Source organism: Protopterus annectens, chromosome 10.part0, assembly GCF_019279795.1.
Source record: "Protopterus annectens isolate FY-2018-M chromosome 10.part0, PAN1.0, whole genome shotgun sequence".
NCBI classification, from domain to species: Eukaryota; Metazoa; Chordata; order Ceratodontiformes; family Protopteridae; genus Protopterus; species Protopterus annectens.
Window position 1 is genome coordinate 1,287,827,861 of NC_056744.1, and position 17,999 is coordinate 1,287,845,859.

General features: G+C 45.7%; 1 protein-coding gene across 1 annotated transcript in view; it reads right to left on the reverse strand.

Annotated features, from left to right (window-relative positions):
- The window catches only part of BEND5 (BEN domain containing 5), a 639,378-nt gene that overhangs the window by 66,068 nt on the left and 555,311 nt on the right, over positions 1-17,999 (reverse strand). The window lies entirely within an intron of this gene.

Here is a 17,999-nt window from a genome sequence, read left to right on the forward strand (position 1 = left end):
TACCCATCACCTTAAAAAATTATGGCAACAGTAGGATTTACTTAAAGAAGGGTAACTGTCATACTAAGGGTATTGTGTACTTAGCCCTTTGCAGAGACTGTCCTAGTTTCTACATAGGGAAGTCAGAGAGAGCGTTGAACAAACAAATTTATGAACATTTATATCACATAAAAAAGGGAATATTAATAATGCATTAAGTAAACATTTACAAATGGAGCCTAAACACACTGGCTTTCGTTTTGGGATTCTTGAACAAGTACCTATTGACCCTAAAGGGGGAGATTGGGAGAATTGGCTATGCTGTAGGGAGACCTATTGGCAAATTAGATTGAATGCCACCCACCCCCCGGGACTAAATGAGTACATTTCTATTAAGCCTTATTTGATTAAAAAAGCAGAAGATTTATCAAAATAATTACTTAAAACAACCACTGAAACAATTATTAAAGTAAAATTTTGATTGTATTGCTTAACATAATTTTAAAGTATTTTAAATTTTTGTCATCCTTTTCTTCTTTTTTAGACAGAACTGCTATTTTGTGTTATTTTATACTACTTTGATTCAAAGTTTTATCAAGTTTATTAATGTTTGGTAAACAAAGTGAATTTATTTGTGTTTTTAAACTTGACAGTTGTAAAAATGTGCGTGGTTACTTTAAATTTAGGTCAGACTGGTTTTGGCGCCTTTTTTTAAAATGAAGTTATTTAAAGATGGCTGATTGAACAGTTACACTGTTTTACACTTGAAAAAGCCCTACAATTGAGTTAGGGTGAAAGCGCTTGTGGAATTTATGCAATAAACGTTTTATGGACTTGCAACCTGTGTGCTGACACTATCGTTTTATTGGATTAGTGGTTTTGTTTCTAAAATCTTTTTCCACTTGCTTTTTAATTCTGAAAGCTTTAGTTCTGTCCAAGTAGAAGCGTAACTGCCTGTGTATGTCCAAAGAATGCAGAATTTTCTCACCCTTGTTCTGTGGATTTGGATAAAAGATAGGCAAGTGAATGGTTTGGTTGAGGGCTACACTGGACAATACCTTGGGCATAAATGTTGGGTTTGTCCTGAGAGAAACTATGTCTGGATGAAAAATGATAAAAGGTTCCACAGCCATGAGTGCTTGTAGCTCCGAGACTCATCTTGCAGAGGTTATTGCTAGGAACAGAGCTGTTTTCCAGGATAAGAATTTTATATCCGCTGTTGAGGCTGGCTGGAAGGAGGCAGTGTGAGTTTTTCCAAAACATAATTGAGGTCCCAGGCCAGAACTCGTGCTCTCCTTGGAGGCCTAATGTTTTTGGCCCTTCTGAGGTACTGCCTTATTAAAGGATGAGAAAAGATAGGTGGTTCCGTATTGTAATGGGCTGAAATGGCAGAGGCATGAATCTTGATTGATGAGAAGGAAAGGCCTTTGTTCAGCATCTCAGTTAGGTATTGTAAAATCTGAGGGATATTTGGTACACCCGTGTCAATGCCTTGTTCCTGGTTCCAAGAACAGAATCTCTTCCATTTGTCTGCATAAGATTTTCTGGTACTGGGCCTCCTGGCCTCCAAGATAACATCCATAACAGCTTTTGAAAGAGGAGTGCTCTGAATGGCTACATTATCCGTCATGCTGCCAGATTTAAGGTTCTGAGTTGGCTGTGCAGAATCCGATTGTTTTGTTGGGGCTACATTATCCGTCATGCTGCCAGATTTAAGGTTCTGAGTTGGCTGTGCAGAATCCGATTGTTTTGTTGGGTCAGCAAGTGAGAACTTTGAGGCAATATCCATGCTGGACCTTGAGACAAGCGCTTTAGGATTGGGTACCAGTGCTGGCGTGGCCAGTCTGGTGCAATCAGTATCATTTTTGGCTTCTCTTTTCTGACCTTTAGGAGTACCCTGGGAAGGTGAGGCAGTGGAGGAAAGGCATATACCGTTAGATTTTTCCAGCTGAAGGATAGGGCTTCCACTTTCCATGCTTGCTTGTGATAAATCCTTGTGCAAAATCTCTGCAATTGGCAGTTGTGAGGGGAGGCAAATAGATCTATGTCTGGGCATCCCCATTTCCTTGTTATCATGCTGAAGACTTGTGGATCCAGTTTCCATTCATGGGGGTCCATGAGGTTTCTGCTTAGTTTGTCTGCCAGTGTATTTGTTTTCCCTGGCAGGAATTGTGCTTGCAGGTGAACTTGATATGTCAATGCTGTGTCCCATACGGTCACTGCTTGTCTGCAGAGGGGGTAGGAATGTGTACCTCCTTGCTTGTTTATGTACCACATGACCGTAGTATTGTCTGTCTTTATTAGTAGTTGTCCTGGATGAAGCAGGTCCTTGAAAGCTGTCAGGGCATTTTGAACAGCTAGCATCTCTTTTTGATTGATGTGAAGATGCATCTGGTTTGCAGGCCATGTGCCCTGAATACATTTTTCTGCCATATGGGCCCCCCAGGCATAATCTGACAAATCTGTTGTCAGTGTCTGTCTGGCTGTGGGTAAACTGAATGGCAGACCCTTGTTGTGGTGACAGGCTTCTGCCCACCATCGAAACTCCTGTCGCAGGCAGAGAATGAGCGCAATTACTGTCTCCAGGCTGTGGTAATGCTGAGTCCAAACACTTTTTAGATACCATTGTAGTTTCCTCATATGCAGTCTGGCATATGGAATTAGTAGAATGCAGGATGCCATGAAACCCAAGGCCTGCAGGATTTTCCTTGCAAATAAGTGGGTTTTTGTTGCCAATTTCTTGAAGTAAGAAGTCAGTTGCTTTTATTTGTCTGGCGTGAGATAAGCCATCTGGGCAGTTGTATTTAAGCTTGCACCCAGGAATATTATCTCTTGAGAGGGCACTAGTTTTGATTTCTTTTTGTTTACTGTGTACCCTAGGCCAACTAGTAATCTTTTTATAAACGCCAGATGCTTTAGAAGAATGTCTTTGTTCTCTGCTTGAATTAGGCAGTCGTCCAAGTAGGGATATATTTGAATTCCTCTGTCTGCAAAATGCAATTACTGGTGCCAAGCATTTTGTGAAGACCCTGGGCGAAGTAGATAAGCCAAAGGGCAGCGCAGAGAATTGGTAATGCATTGAGCCAGCTATGAATCTGAGGTATCTTCTGCAAGATTGTCTGATTGGGACATGCAGGTATGCCTCTTTTAGGTCCAAGGTTACGAGCCAAGCCTTCTTGCCCAGCATGGGCAGTAGCTGCTGTAGAGTCAACATCTTGAATTTTGGAACTTCCAGAAATGTGTTTAGTATAGACAGGTCCAGTATTGGTCTCCAGGTTTTGTCCTTTCTGGGCACTAGGAAAAGTCTGGAGTAAAATCCTTGCCCCTGCTCTTATTGTAGTACTTGTTGAATGGCTCTCATGTCCACGAGGGCTGTAATTTGTTTTTGTGCCTCTGCCCATTGATTGTGTGGCAGGTCTGGCATACCTTTTGACATTGGAAGGGTGTGAAAATGGAACCTGTAGCCTTAGGACACTATGTTCAGGACCTATTTGTCTTGGGTAACCATTTGCCAATTTGATGAAAAAAGTGCAAGCTTTCCCCCTTAAAGGGGCTGCCAAAAGAAAAGTGCTTGGATCTGGCAGAGGAAAGTCATTGGGACTGTTTCCTGTAAGGTTGTGACTTGTCTTCTCCGCTTCTGGAAGCACCCCATTGTTTAGACCTGTATGAGCCTTGGGGCTGAGATCTGCCTCTGGGACGCCTGTATCTGCCTCTTTGTGGTCTGTCTGACACTGGAAAGGACCAATTTTTTAGAAGGCCAGTTCCTGCTAAACCTGGGTGGCTGTACCTGTAAGAAATCCTTGACTGTCTGCATGGATTTTGCTTTATCCTCGATTTTTTTCAATACCTCTTCTGCTTTAGTACCAAACAAAGTATCATGCTGTAATGGAGCATCTAATAATTTTGCTTTAACATGATCAGGCAGATTTTGTTCCTTTAACCAAGCATGCCTTCTAATAACAGAACCTGTAACAGCAGCCCTGCAAGAGGCCTCCAGTGAATCATAACCATATTGCAAAGTATGCTTTCCCACTTGTTCAGCTGCATTCAATAAATCCTGCATTTCCTTGTTCTCTGAACATTCAGTATTTGTCAACAATTTCTGTTTTAGCAGTGACATTAAATATTGCTGATATTTAAAGCATATGAAACTGACAATTTAAAGCCCTTACACCCAAGGTAGCAGAAGTGTAAACTTTTTTCCCCAATCTGTCTAGAGCCGTAGAATCCCTATCAGAGGGGACAGGGTTTTTTGCTGTGGAAGCTTTAACCCCTTTGGGACCCTGAGATATAGTTTCTGGGTCAGCAGTGGGGTTTTTATATATGAATTTATGAGAATCAGGGACCCTGTAGTACCTGTCTGGCTTAGCAGGTGCAGGGGGTAAAGACTCAGGGGACAGGCCGGACTCTGAAAATACATCATCTACAATGTCTAGAACACGTGGAATAGCAAGGGGTCTGTGCTGAGGAAGTAGCAGAAAGTCTCTTGAGCCTTTTCTTAGATTCAGAATAATCTTGGCTCTCCCAGTGGAAATGCTCCCTCATGGTATGTAGGGTTTCCCCAAAAGAATAATCCTCAGGAGGAGAGGCTGAAGGACTGGATTCTTCAGCATCAGAATCCTCATAGGGAAGCATGGAATAATCCTGTTCAGAAGAGGAATCAGAGGAAATAGAAACCTGATCAGAAGAATCACACTCTGTCTCTTGCCTAGGCCTCTTATCAGGAGGGGGATGGGAACCCCTGATCAAAGTAATAAGGTCTTCGGCCATTTTGAGCATCTGTTTCTAAGGCATGGAAGTCTGTGTAGGAGAATGCTGTACGTGTTTCTTTGTCTTTAGAGCTGCTTTAGTCTTTGTCTTTGAAGCTGAAATTGGCTTAATATACAGTTGTGTAGGTCTGAAGACACTCTCACCCTGTTCAGCGGCTCCAGACCCATCTGAGGGAATGATTTCTGAGTGTCCAATACCTTGAGTATCCAGAGGCCCAGTCGGCTCCACGTGGGAGTCGGAAGCAGCCTGTGGCTCTGAGGTAGCGGGCACCAGGGGCTGCGAAAGCGCCTCACTGAGAACCGACGACTGGCCTAGCAGAGGCCTCGTCGTCGGATTTGGACCTCGGATGCCTATCCTTTTCCTTGTCTTTGCGTTTTTTGTAAACTCCGGTCGTCGGCTGTTCCGACGGCATTATATAATTAAATCTTCAGCCAAAGTAATGAAATGCAAAATCGAACCGACGCTCAATAGTGTGTTAGTTAAATCTAGCACAAAACCGACAGTTAGCAACGTTGTGATCAGGGCCTAAGCAAGGAATACAGTAAGAGTGAAAATCCTTATGAGGTATTTGCTTCCCACAATAAATACAATTGTTAACTTTTTCTGACATCGGTCTAGAGTAAGAAAAAAGTTTCCCCAATGGGGTACTTCGCTTTAATGAAGACTTCGGTTCTGAAATTCGGATTTGAAAATCTCAGGAGTCGGCCGACCAGCACTTGCGAACTGCTTTTGCTTCGGGCACCGCGCAGCAAGAAAGACTGAAGAAAATGGCGTAGGCTGCATCTTTTATACCCCTGGCGCACTGACATCAGGGAAGAGGTGACAGCAACCGACGCCGGACCTAGACTTTGGAATTCTGGCCGACTGAGGGTAGCCTGCCAGCAGGATAACCCAAGAGTAATGACTGCAATAGTGAAACACGATGAACATCACCTGACAGTGCGTGTAGCCTGCTTTGAAGCATAGGTATCTTCTGCAAGATTCCCTGATTGGGGTGTGCAGTTATGCTTCCTTTAAATCTAATGTTGCCAACCAGGCATCTTTGCTTAGCATAGGAAGCAACTGGTGAAAAGTCAGCATCTTGATTTCTGGAATCATCAAAAAGATGTTTAGAGTAGACAGGTCCAGGATAGGACGCCATGAATTGCCTTTTCTGGGTACCAGGAAAAATCTCGAGTAGAAACCTTGCCCCTTTTCCTCTTCTGGTACCAATTGAATAGCCCTATACTTGAGAGAGAGTACTTGCTTTTGGGCCTCTGCCCACTGATTTGGAGGTAGATCCGGCCAACTGCTTAGAGTTGGTAATGTGTGGAAGTGAAATCTGTATCCTTGGGACCCTATATTTAAAACCCATTTGTCCTGGGTAATGAGCCCCCAAGTTCTTTGCATGACGTGCAATCTTTCCCCCCAAAGGGGCAGTCAGTTGAGAAGTGCTTGGAAGTTTTAAAAAGAAGTCACTGAGACAGTTTACCATAGGGGGGAGTTTTATTACTCACAGATTTGGAAGTGGCGGGCCTCCACTGCTTAGTCCTGTGCATCCCCTGGGACTGAAGCCTGGGTGCTCTGCTGGATCTGAGTTTGAACTGAGAAGGTCTGGAAGAGGCAGGAAATGACCAATTCTTAGAAGGCCAATGCCTACTAAATCTCAGAGGTTGTACTTGTAAAAAATCTTTAACAGTTTGCATAGATTTAGCTCTTTCCTCCATCTTTTTAAGAACTTCTTCTGCTTTGTTGCCAAACAGGCGGTCCTGATTTAAAGGAGCATCCAGTAATTTCGCTTTAGCATGATCTGGCAAGGATTGCTCCTTAAGCAAACCATGCCTTCTAAATACAGACCCAGTTACCGCAGCCCTGCAAGATGCCTCTAATGAATCAAAACCACATTGCAATGTATGTTTACCAACTTGTTCAGCAGAATGCATTACATCCTGTAAATCCTTATTTTCAGCACAATCAGGGATCAACATCATTTTCTGTTTATGCAATCCAATAATACACTGCTGATACTTTAACATATGAAACTGGCAATTCAAGGCCCTAATGGCCAAAGTTCCAAAGTTGCAGAAGTGTATACCTTCTTACCCTATCTATCCAGTGCCCTGGAGTCTCTATCAAAGGGGGTAGGAGTTTTGGCAGTAGTAGCTTTAATGTCCTTGGGTCCCTGTGAAACGGTTTCAGGATCTGCAGTAGGATTTTTGAAAAGGAACTTGTGAGAGTCAGGAACCCTGTAATATCTATCAGGTTTTCTGGAAGCAGGAGGTAAAGAGTCAGGGGTCATGCTAGATTCTGAAAAGGCATCATCAACAATGTCCAGTACAGGAGATATAGCTAAAGGTATGTGCTGGGGCAGGAGTATGAAATCCCTAAGCCTCTTTTTAGAATCACACAAATCCTGACTTTACCAAAGAAAATGCTCCCTGAGAGTATGCAAGGTTTCACCAAAAGAGAGATCCTCTGGGGGGGGAGCAGAGGGAATAGAGTCCTCAGCATCAGAATCCTCATAGGTAGATAAGAGCAAATCCCGGTCATCAGGAGGAAACAGAAATTTCAGAATCCTGATCAGAAGTATCATAAGCAAACTCCGTCATAGGTCTCTTAGACGGGGAAGGTTTGCCTCCCCTGATTAAAGTAATAAGGTCTTCAGCCATTCTTATTTGTTTTTTAGGCATAGACGCCTGACCATGTGGTCTGGGCGTCAGTTTTCTAGGCATGGTTCGAGTTTTAGGCCTTGAAGTAGAAGATGGCGCCAATTTAATAGGCAAGTCAGTGCACCTGAATACACCCTCAGAAGCCTGAACAGCGGCTCCGGACCCATCTAAGGTAGAGACATCCGCAGGTTCCACAGTTGAAGCATCTCACGGCATACCGAACTCCGAATGGGTCTCAGCAGAGAAGCGCCTCACTGAGTACCTACGAACTGGGCGGCCTGTCTCTGTCTTTATCTTTGCATTTTTTCAGAATGTCGGTAGTCGGATGGCTTACCGAAGACATATTTGGATAATTGAACTGAGCACCAAAATATTTAGAAGCGCAAATATACAGACAACGGACAGTTTGTGGTTTAAATACGGCACAAAACCGACAGCGAGGTACATCGTGGTCAGGGCCTGGGCAAGGAATACAGTATGAATGAAAATCTTTATGAGTTATTTGTTTTCCACAAGAAATGCAATTATTTACTTTTACTGACATCGGATTAAAGCAAGAAAAAGTTTCCCCAATGGGGTTCTTAGCTTTTAGTTGAAGATTTTGGTTCTGAAACTCGAAAATGAAAACTTCAGGAGTCTGCCGACCAGCACTTGCGAACTGCTTCTGCTTCGGGCACCGCACGGCAAGAAAGACTGATGTAATGACGTCGGCTACATGTTTTATACCCCTGATGACCTGACATCACGGAAGGAGAGACAGCAACCGACGTAGGACCCAAGACTTTGTTAAATCAGGCCAACTGAGTACTACTGCAAGCAGACAACCCAAAGGTAATGACTGCAACAGTGAAACATGAAGAACATCAAAGGTTGCTCTGTACGGGAATGGGCAGAGATAGCTGAGGCATGAATTTTGATGAAAGAGTAAGATAATCCTTTTTGCACTAGCTCCGCCAGGTAGTCTAGAATCAGAGTGAGGGAGGCAAGAGAGCTGCTTGTACCCTTAGTTTGGCACCAGGCATTGAATCTTTTTCATTTTGCAGAGTAGAATTTCCTGGTGCTGGACCTCATGGCCTCCTTAATTATATCCATGACCTACTTGCTCAATGGTGGGCTGGTATCCGCCTCTGGGGTATAAGCCATGTGGATAGGCTGAGAGTTTGCAGACCGGGATGGAGTACTGACCCTTTTTCTTGGGTTAGAAGTCCTTCTGTGACAGGCAGGTTTCTGGGCATCTCTCCTTGGTCAGGCTGAGTAGCAAGGGGTACCAATGCTGTCTGGGCCAATTTAGAGCAATGAGTATAGCCCTTGGCCCTTCCTCCCTGATCTTTAGCAGTGCCTTTGGGATCACTGCCAAGGGGGGAAGGCGTAGACAAACAAGACTGCCCCAGTGGAAAGGCAGCCCATCCACCTTCCATGCTCCTGGGTGGAACTCCCTGGTCCAGAACTGTTTCAACTGTCTGTTCTCTATGGATGCAGAGAGGTCTACCCCTGGGGTCCCCCATATTTGGGTGATGCAGAGGAAGGTCTCCCTCGGAAGCTGCCATTCGTGGGGGTGCAGGACACTTCTGCTGAGGTGGTCTGCTAGGGTATTGTGCTCCCCTGGGGTGTACTGGGCTATCAGATGAAGGCCCATCATAGAGGCAGTCTGCCAGAGAAACATGGCTTGATGACAAAGCGGGCTGGAGTGTGTTCCCCCTGCTTGTGGATGTACCAATGACTGTGGTACTATCTGTTTTGATGAGGAGCACCCCTGGTTTCAGATGGCTCTTGAAGGCTGTGATAGCCCTAAGTGCCGCCATCCTTTCCTTCAGGTTGATGTGGAGGTCTAGGTCCCTGAGGTTCCAAGTGCCTTGGGTGCACGTCTCCTAAGTGGGCCTCCCAGGGTGTGTCTGAGGCATCCAAGGTGATGGTCTGGCCATGGGGAAGAATGAGAAATGGTAGGCCCTGGTTCAGGGTACAGACTTCTGCCCACCACAGGAGTTCCTCCCTTAAGCAGGGAATCAGAGGCAGTTGTAGCTCCAGTGATTGAGAGTGCTGGCACCATAGTTTTTTTAGGTACCATTGCAGTTTTCCCATGTGTAGTCTAGCCAAGGGCACCAACAGGATGCAGGATGCCATGTACCCCAGAGCTTGCAGGACCTTCATTGTCGTGAGGTGTGTCCTGTGAGCTAACTGGGTGAAGTACTGGGGGAGAAAACTTTGTTTTTCCTGGAGAGAGGAAGGCTCTTTGGGTGGATATATCCAGGAGAGCTCCCAAGGTGATCTGTCTTGTTGGCTGGAAATGGGATTTTTCCTTGTTGATGGTAAATCCCAGAGAGGTAAGGAGGGTTTGGACAAAGTTCAGGTCCTGCAGGAGCTTTTCCCTGCTGTCTACCTCACCTGGATGAGACAGATGTCCAGACAGGGGTAAATTTGTATGTTTTTCTGCCTGCAGAAGGCAATGACAGGGGCCAGACATTTGGTGAAAACCCTGGGAGCAGTAGATAAGCCAAAGGACAGAGCAGAGAATTGGAAGTGTTGTCAGCCTGCCCTGAAGTGAAGAAACCTTCTGCAGGATTCCCTTATAGGGATATGGAGGTAGGGATCCTTTAGATCTAGGGTGACTAGCCAGACATTTGGAGTCAGCATGGGCAAGAGTTTTTGGAGTGTAAGCATCTTGAATTTTGGCATTTGCAGGGAAAGGTTTAGTGTGGATAGATCTAGAATAGAGCACCAAGTGCCCTCTTTCTTGGGTACCAGGAACAATCTTGAATAAAACCCTTTTCCGGCTTGTTGCTGAGGTACAGGCTCCACTGCTCCTTGAGCACAGAGTTTCTGAATTTGGCAGAGGGTCTCTACCTGCTGATTTGCTGGTATGACTGGGTACCCTGTCAAATTTGGGTTCTCTTTGAATGAAAATCTGTATCCTTGGGAAATGATTTTCAGGACCCATTGATCTGCTGTGACAGTTTGCCAGTTGTCTTTGAAAAGGGATAGCCTTTCTCCTAACCTTTGAGGGGGTGGGGCAGGGGGAGGGTGAAGTCATTGTGAGTCCTTAGGGTAGGGAGTGGACTTAGAACTCCCTTCTCTGGGGGTTGTAGAGGTCCACTATCTGGGTCTCTGCTGGCCTTGTAGTTGCTGCCGGTGGGGTCTGTCCCTGCACCCTTTCCTTTGCACAGGCTTGGACTGGGAAGGAAAAGGCCAGTGTTTGGTGGGAAAGTTCCTGCTGAATCTGGGAAGCTGAACCTGGAGGAAATCTCTTACTGTCTGTATTGATTTGGCCTTATCCTCCATTTTCTTGATATCCTCCTCCGCCTTAGATCCAAACAAGTGGACCTTATCTAGGGGGGCATCTAGGAGTTTGGATTTAAAATGATCTGGCAGAGATTGCTCTTTCAGCCATGCATGTCTCCTAATAACTGACACCACAACAGCAGCCCTGCTAAAGGCTTCTAGGGCATCGACTCCGCAGTGGAGGGAATGCTTTGCTATTTGAGAGCTGGAGTGTAAGAACTCTCCCAGTTCTCTGGAAGTTGAACTGTCTGGCAAGTAGGAAATGTTCTGCTTTAATAGATCCAGCGTATGTTGCTGATATTTAAGCATATAGAACTGGCAGTTAAGAGCTCTGATAGCTAATGAAGCAAAGGTGTATACCTTTTTACCTCATCTGTCTAGGGCTCTGCTATCCTTGTCAGAAGGTATTGGATTTTTGTAGGAACTGGCCCTACCCCCTTTGGGTCCCTGGTTGATGACCTCTGGGTCGGCTGCAGGGTTTTTAAATAAATATTTGTGGGTGTCTGGTTTTCTGGGTGTAGGAGGCAGGGCATGAGGGGTGAGGCTAAACTCCATAAAGACATCCTCTACCACATCCAAAATGGGAGGGATGGCTACGGGTTTATGCTGGGGTAGGTCCGGAAATTCTCAGTTTCTTCTTAGACTGGGGGGTAGTCCTGAGCTTCCTAATGGAATTGTTCCCTGAGGGTAAGGTCTCTCCAAATAATAGGTCCACGGGGGGTGCAGATGGGATGGATTCCTCTGCATCAGAATCCTCAAAGGTCGTAAGGGTCTGCTGAGTCTGATTCTTCAGTGTCAGGTTCTGAGAGAATCTTTGGGGAAAGGACCCTTTTTCTTTTGGCTGGGGTAGTCTGGTTACCTCTGATGAGTGTGATCAGATCCTCAGCCATCTTAAGAAGCTGTTGTGACTGAGCAGGTTGGGCCTGAGGAAGATGGTGACTGGGAATGTTTTTTCCTAGGAGTGGCCTTACTTTTAGGCCTCAGTGTTTCAATGGACCTGGGTACGGCTGTGGCTGGCGGTATGCCTGTCCGTCTTTGTCTGGTGTCAGTTACCCGAAAGGTCTCCTCGGAAGAAGGTCCCTGCAGAGCGGCTCCGGACTCAACCTCAAGGCTGACAACCGAAAACTCAACAGCTGTAGTCTGATCCGGCGGCGTACCGGACTCCGAATGGGTATCGGTAGAGGCCTGTGGTGGCTGTGCAGTTGTTGTCAGGGGCTGCATAGTTGCCTCACAGAATTCCGCTGTACTAGTGGCTGACTTCAGGTTAGAGTCCTCTAAAGGCCTAGTGTTTTGTGGTCTGTCCATTTCTTTGTCTTTTCTCTTTTTGAGGATATCCACTGAAGGCTGACCGATGGATGCCATTTCGTACTGCAAAGGACTCTCTTTAAAATGTCTAGCTACAAATATCTGCTCTAAGGTAGATGGTCCTAGTGTTAAAGAGAGCACAGAACCGACAGCTGGGGACATTGTGGTCTTGGCCTAAACAGGTTACACACAGGTTATGGATGTCTTGGTGTGGTATTTGTTTTCCACAGCGGACACAATTATTTGCTTTTTCAGACATCGGTTAGTGCAAGAAAAAGATCCCCAATGGGGTACTCAGCTTTAGTTGTTTTATTCTTCACTCTGGCAACGGCCAACCGACGCATACGCAAAATTACAGTTGTGTACACTTACCATAAATGTAGATGTTCCAGTGTATTCACTGTTGCAGTAATCACACTTGGGTTATCTGCCTGCAGGTAGCCCTCAGTCAGCCCGAATACCAGAGGCTTAGTATTTCTGCGTCGGATGCTGTCGCTCCAGGACTGATGTCAGGTCGTCAGGGATATAAAAACAGGAAGCCGACGCCATTACATCAGTTTTCTTGCCCCAAATGTCAGGAGTCCCCCCCAAATAGGGAGCTAAGTTATGGTGGGGAAAACACCACCAGTAAAAAGTAAATGCCAATACCAATACCCCTGAAAGGGGTGAGTAATAGCCACAGAGAGGAGAGAGAGAGAGAGAGAGAGAGAGAGAAACCAGGGAGCTGGAGGGAGAGAAACCAGGACTGCAACAGTGAATACATTCGAACATCTACATTTATGGTAAGTGTACACAACTGTACTACGTTCTTTGTGTTTCGCTGTTGTAGTCATCACACTTGGGTGGATTCCCAAAGCTGAAGAAGGGTGGAGGCAGTCAAGAAGAGTTAGGGCTGGCTAGCATGCCTTGCAGGACTGCTGTTGCAAAACCTGCCCTGGATTTGGAAAAGATAGGCAGGTGGTAATGCTTGATGAAGGTGTGTACTGAACTCCAGGTAGCAGCTTCCAGGATGTCCCTGGATAGGGACTCCCCTGAGAGATGCTGTGGAGGTAGATGTTGCCCTAGTGGAATGTGTTCTGACCCCCTGAGGGGTTGGTTTCACATGGTGCTTGTAACAGAAATGGATGCAGTGTGCTATCCATTTGGAAATTGTTTTGAAATGGCCATGCCCTCTGCCCCTGTTGCAAAGCTGACTAGTAACTGGTCAGATTTTCTGAAGGGCTTAGTCCTATCCAGGTACAATCTGAGCTGTTTGTGCATGTCCAAGGAGTGCAGGATCTTTTCCCCTTTATTTTGTGGATTAGGGAAGATAGTTGGCAAATGGATGGATTGGTTGAGAGCCACACTGAACACCACTTTAGGCATGAAGGAAGGGTTAGTCCTGAGGGAAACCCTGTCAGCATGGAAAATTAATGAAGGGTTCCACAGCCACAAGTGCTTGTAGCTCAGACACTCTTTTAGCTGAAGTGATGGCCAGAAGCAAGGCTGTTTTCCAAGAGAGGAATTTTAAGTCTGCTGATGCGGTAGGTTCAAAGGGGGGAAGCAAAAGATTTTCCAGTACAAAGTTAAGGTCCCAAGCAGGGGTGGGTGCTCTCCATCGTGGCCTTAAATTGTTTGCACCTCTCAGGAACTGTTTGATAAGAAGGTATGGGAAGAGAGGTGTCTCAGTGTTGTAATGAGCCAAAATGGCTGAGGCATGTATCTTAATGGAAGAGAAGGACAGGCCTTTGTGGAGTAGATCTGCTAAGTAATCCAGGATTAGAGACAGGGAGGGCAGAGTTGTGCCCTCTCCTTTAGACAGAATCCAAGAGCAGAACCTTTTCCACTTATCAGCATAGGATTTCTTGTGCCTTCTGGCTTCAGCACCTGCTTGCTTAGGGTTGATGGGGGAGAATTCACGGAATAAGCCAGGCTGCAAGATTTGGGGTTTGCAGTTGTGGATGCAAAATCTGTTCCTCCTGCTGAGAGAGCAGGGTTGGGTTCTGGTGTAGGTGCCAGGATGGCACCGGTGACCAGTTGCACAGGAGTGGGTATCAGTGCTGGCATGGCCAGTCCACGGAAATCAGAATTGTCCTTGGTCTGTCCTGTCTTATCTTGAGTAATACTCTTGAGAGAAGGGGCAGAGGGGGGAAAGGCATAGATTGAGAGATTTACCCACTGAAAATTTAGGGCATCCACTTTCCAGGCCCTGCTGTGAGGATTCCTGGTGCAGAATTTGCTGAGTTGGTGGTTGTAGGGGGAGGCAAAGAAATCCACCTCTGGGGTCCCCCATTTCTGAATCAGAAGGTTGAAGGTGCTAGGCTCCAATTGCCACTTGTGTGGGTCTAGATTTCTGCTTAAGTCGTCTGCCAGTGAGTTTTGTTTGCCTGGCAGGAAATGAGCTTGCAAATGGACTTGCATGTCCAAGGCCATGTGCCACAGGGCCATGGTTAACCTGCAGAGTGGGTACGAGTGGGTACCCCCCTGCTTGTTGATGTACCACATAATTGTGGTGTTGTCAGTTTTTATTAGCAGTTGTCCTGGAAAGAGTAGGGATCTGAAAGCTGTCAGGGCGTTCTGCACAGCTAGCATCTCTTTTTGGTTGATGTGCAGATGAATTTGACTTGGGCTCCAGTGGCCCTGAATGCATTTGCCGTCCATGTGTGCTCCCCAGTCTGATGCATCTGTGGTTAGGATCTGGGTGGCATGGGGTTGAGAAAAGGGCAGTCCCTTGTTGTGGTAGACTCTATCCTTAGACAGGGAATGATAGGAATGACTGTTTCCAGGTCCTGAGAATGTTGGCACCAAAGACATTTTAAATACCATTGAAGTTTCCTCATATGTAGTCTTGCATATGGAATTAGCAGTATACATGAGGTCATGAACCCTAGAGCCTGCAGTATTTTTCTTGCAGATAGCTGGGTTCTGGTGGCCATTTGTTTAAAGTAGGCTGTCAGACAGACTTGTTTTTCTGAAGTAAGGAATGTCATCTGGGATGTTGTGTCCAAGCTTGCTCCCAGGAATACAATCTTTTGACTGGGTACCAGTTTTGATTTCTTTTCGTTGATGGTGTACCCCAAGGAAGTGAGAAGGTGTTTCACAAATGTCAGGTGCTGCAACAGCAATTTCAGACTGTCCTCCTAAATCAGGCAGTCGTCCATGTACGGGAAAATTTGGATATTTCTCTGCCTGCAGTATGCAATGGCTGGAGTCAGACATTTTGTGAAAACTCTGGGCGCAGTAGATAAGCCAAAGGGAAGTGTAGAGAACTGATAATGTATAGATCCTGCCCTGAAACGTAGATACTTCCTGCATGACTCCCTTATGGAGATGTCCAGATAGGCTTATTTTAAATCTATCATGACTAACCAGGCATCCTTGGCTAGCATAGGAAGAAGCTGTTGCAGGTTAAGCATTCTGAATTTTGGTACCACCAGGAAGGTGTTGAGAATTGAAAGATCCAGGACTGGGCACCAAGAGCCCTCTTTCCATGGTACCAGGAAGAGTCTGGAGTAGAATCTTTGACCCCTCTGTTCTACTGGAACCAGATGAATAGCTCTGGTATTGAGCAGGGAAGCTACTTGGCTTTGAGCCTCTGCCCACTGGTTTGGAGGAAGGTCTGGAAACCCGCTTGGGGTTGGCAGTGAATGGAAATAAAATTTGTACCCCTGGGACACAATGTTGAGGACCCACCAGTCCTGTGTGATGGATATCCAATTTTTTGCATGAAGGGCAAGTTTTCCTCCTAGGGGCACAAGCAAACTGGGCAGGGCTGGGAAGTGGAGTACAGAAGTCATTGTGAGTTTTTTCCATAAGGAGGTGGCTTACCACTCCCTGCTTTAGGGGTGGGGGCACTCCATTGCTTAGATCTCTGTATACCCTGACTGTCTGGGTGGTCTGTTTCCCCTGCGTCTGGTTTGAGAAGGCTTGGAGGGGGCTGGAAAAGGACCAGTGTTTGGAAGGGCAATGGCTACTGAATCTAGGGGATTGCACTTGTAAAAATTCTTTAACAGTCTGCATAGACTTAGCTTTTTCTTCCATCTTTTTAAGAACCTCTTCTGCTTTGGTGCCAAACAAACTGTCCTTGTTCAATGGAGCGTCTAGTAACTTTGACTTGACATGGTCTGGCAATGTCTGCTCCTTGAGCCAAGCATGTCTTCTCAGTACAGATCCAGTAACTGCTGCCCGGCAAGATGCTTGTAGGGAATCAAAGCCACACTGCAAAATATGCCTACTGACTTGGCTTGCAGAGTGCATAAACTCCTGCAATTCTTTATTTTCTGCACAGTCTCTAAAGGTTGCCGCTTTTTGTTTAATAAGTTCCATAATATGCTGCTGGTACTTCAGCATGTGAAACTGACAATTCAATGCCCTAATAGCAAGAGTTGCAGAGGTATATACCTTCTTACCCCATCTGTCCAAAGCTCTGGAATCCCTGTCCGAAGGGGTGGGATTCTTGGCTGTAGTAGCCTTGATACCTTTAGGCCCCTAGGAAATGATTTCTGGGTCAGCAGTAGGATTCTTGAAAAGAAATCTGTGAGTGTCAGGTACTCTGTAGTACCTGTCTGGTTTCCCAGGGGCAGGAGGTAAAGTGTCAGGAGTAAGACTGGATTCCATAAAAACATCAACAACAACCAGGATAGGGGGTATTGCTAAAGGCCTGTGCTGAGGCAACTCTAGGAATTCTCTGAGTCTCTTTTTGGACTGAGGATAGTCTTGGAATTCCCAGTGGAAATGTTCTCTTACGGTATGCAAGGTTTCACCAAAAGAAAAATCCTCTGAAGGGGAGGCAGACGGAATGGATTCCTCTGCATCTGAATCCTTATAAGCAGATAAGGGCATGTCTTCATAATCAGAAATCTCAGAGTCACCGGACTCCTGGTCTGTAGAGGCTGTAGGGGACTGGTCTCTTTTTCTCTTAGCAAGGGAAGGCTGACTTCCCCTAATCAGTGTAATAAGGTCTTCTGCCATTCTAAGTATTTGTTTTTGTGGCATGGGAGCAGGTGCATGTGCTTTGGTCGTCGGTTTTCTAGGAGTAGTGTGTACTCCAGGCCTAAGAAACTCGGTAGTTTTAGTTAAAAAAGAAGTCGTCAGTTTGAGTCGAACATTGGTTGAGCGAAGAAAGTACAGTTGTGTACACTTACCATAAATGTAGATGTCATTTTTCTTGCTCTAAACCGATGTCAGTAAAAGTAAACAATTGTATTACCTTTGGAAAGCAAAAACCTCAAAGATTTTCATTCGTACTGCATTCCTTGCTTAGGCCCAGGCCACGACATCCCTCGCTGTCGGTTTTGTGCCTTATTCAACCCCTGAACCATTCGTCATCGGTTTATTTTTGCTGCAAATTATTTTGGTACTCAGTTTAACTATCCAGAAATGGCTTCGGTAAGCCATCCGACTACTGACATTCCGAAAAAATGTAAAGATAAAGACAGAGACAGACCGCATAGGTCCAAAGCTGCTGACGACGCTTCCGTTAAACTAGTCGCCAGTTCGCCGGTACTCAGTGAGGCGCTTTCGCAGCCCCTGACACCTGCTACTTCAGATTCGCAGGCCTCTACTGAAAACCATTCGGAGTCCGGTATGCCGCGAGATGCTTCTTCGACTATGGAACCTGCGGATGTCTCTACCTTGGATGGGTCCGGAGCTGCTGTGCAGGCACCGGTTTCTGAGGGTGTATTCAGGCCTACTGACTTTCATTTCAAACCGACACCATCTGCTTCTTCTTTAAGGTCTAAAACTCAACCCACGCCTAGAAAACCGACGTCCAAACTGTATGGTCAGGCCCATAAGCCTAAAAAACAAATGATAAGAATGGCTGAAGACCTTATTACTTTAGGGGAAGCCAGCCTTCACCCACTAAGAGACCTAGAACTGATTTTCCTTCTGATTCTTCTTATCAGGATTCTGAAGTTTCTGTTTCTTCTGATTACCAGGATATTTGCCCTTATCTACCTATGAGGATTCTGATGCAGAGGACTCCATTCCCTTTGATTCCCATCCAGAAGATTTTTCTTTTGGTAAAACCTTGCACACTTT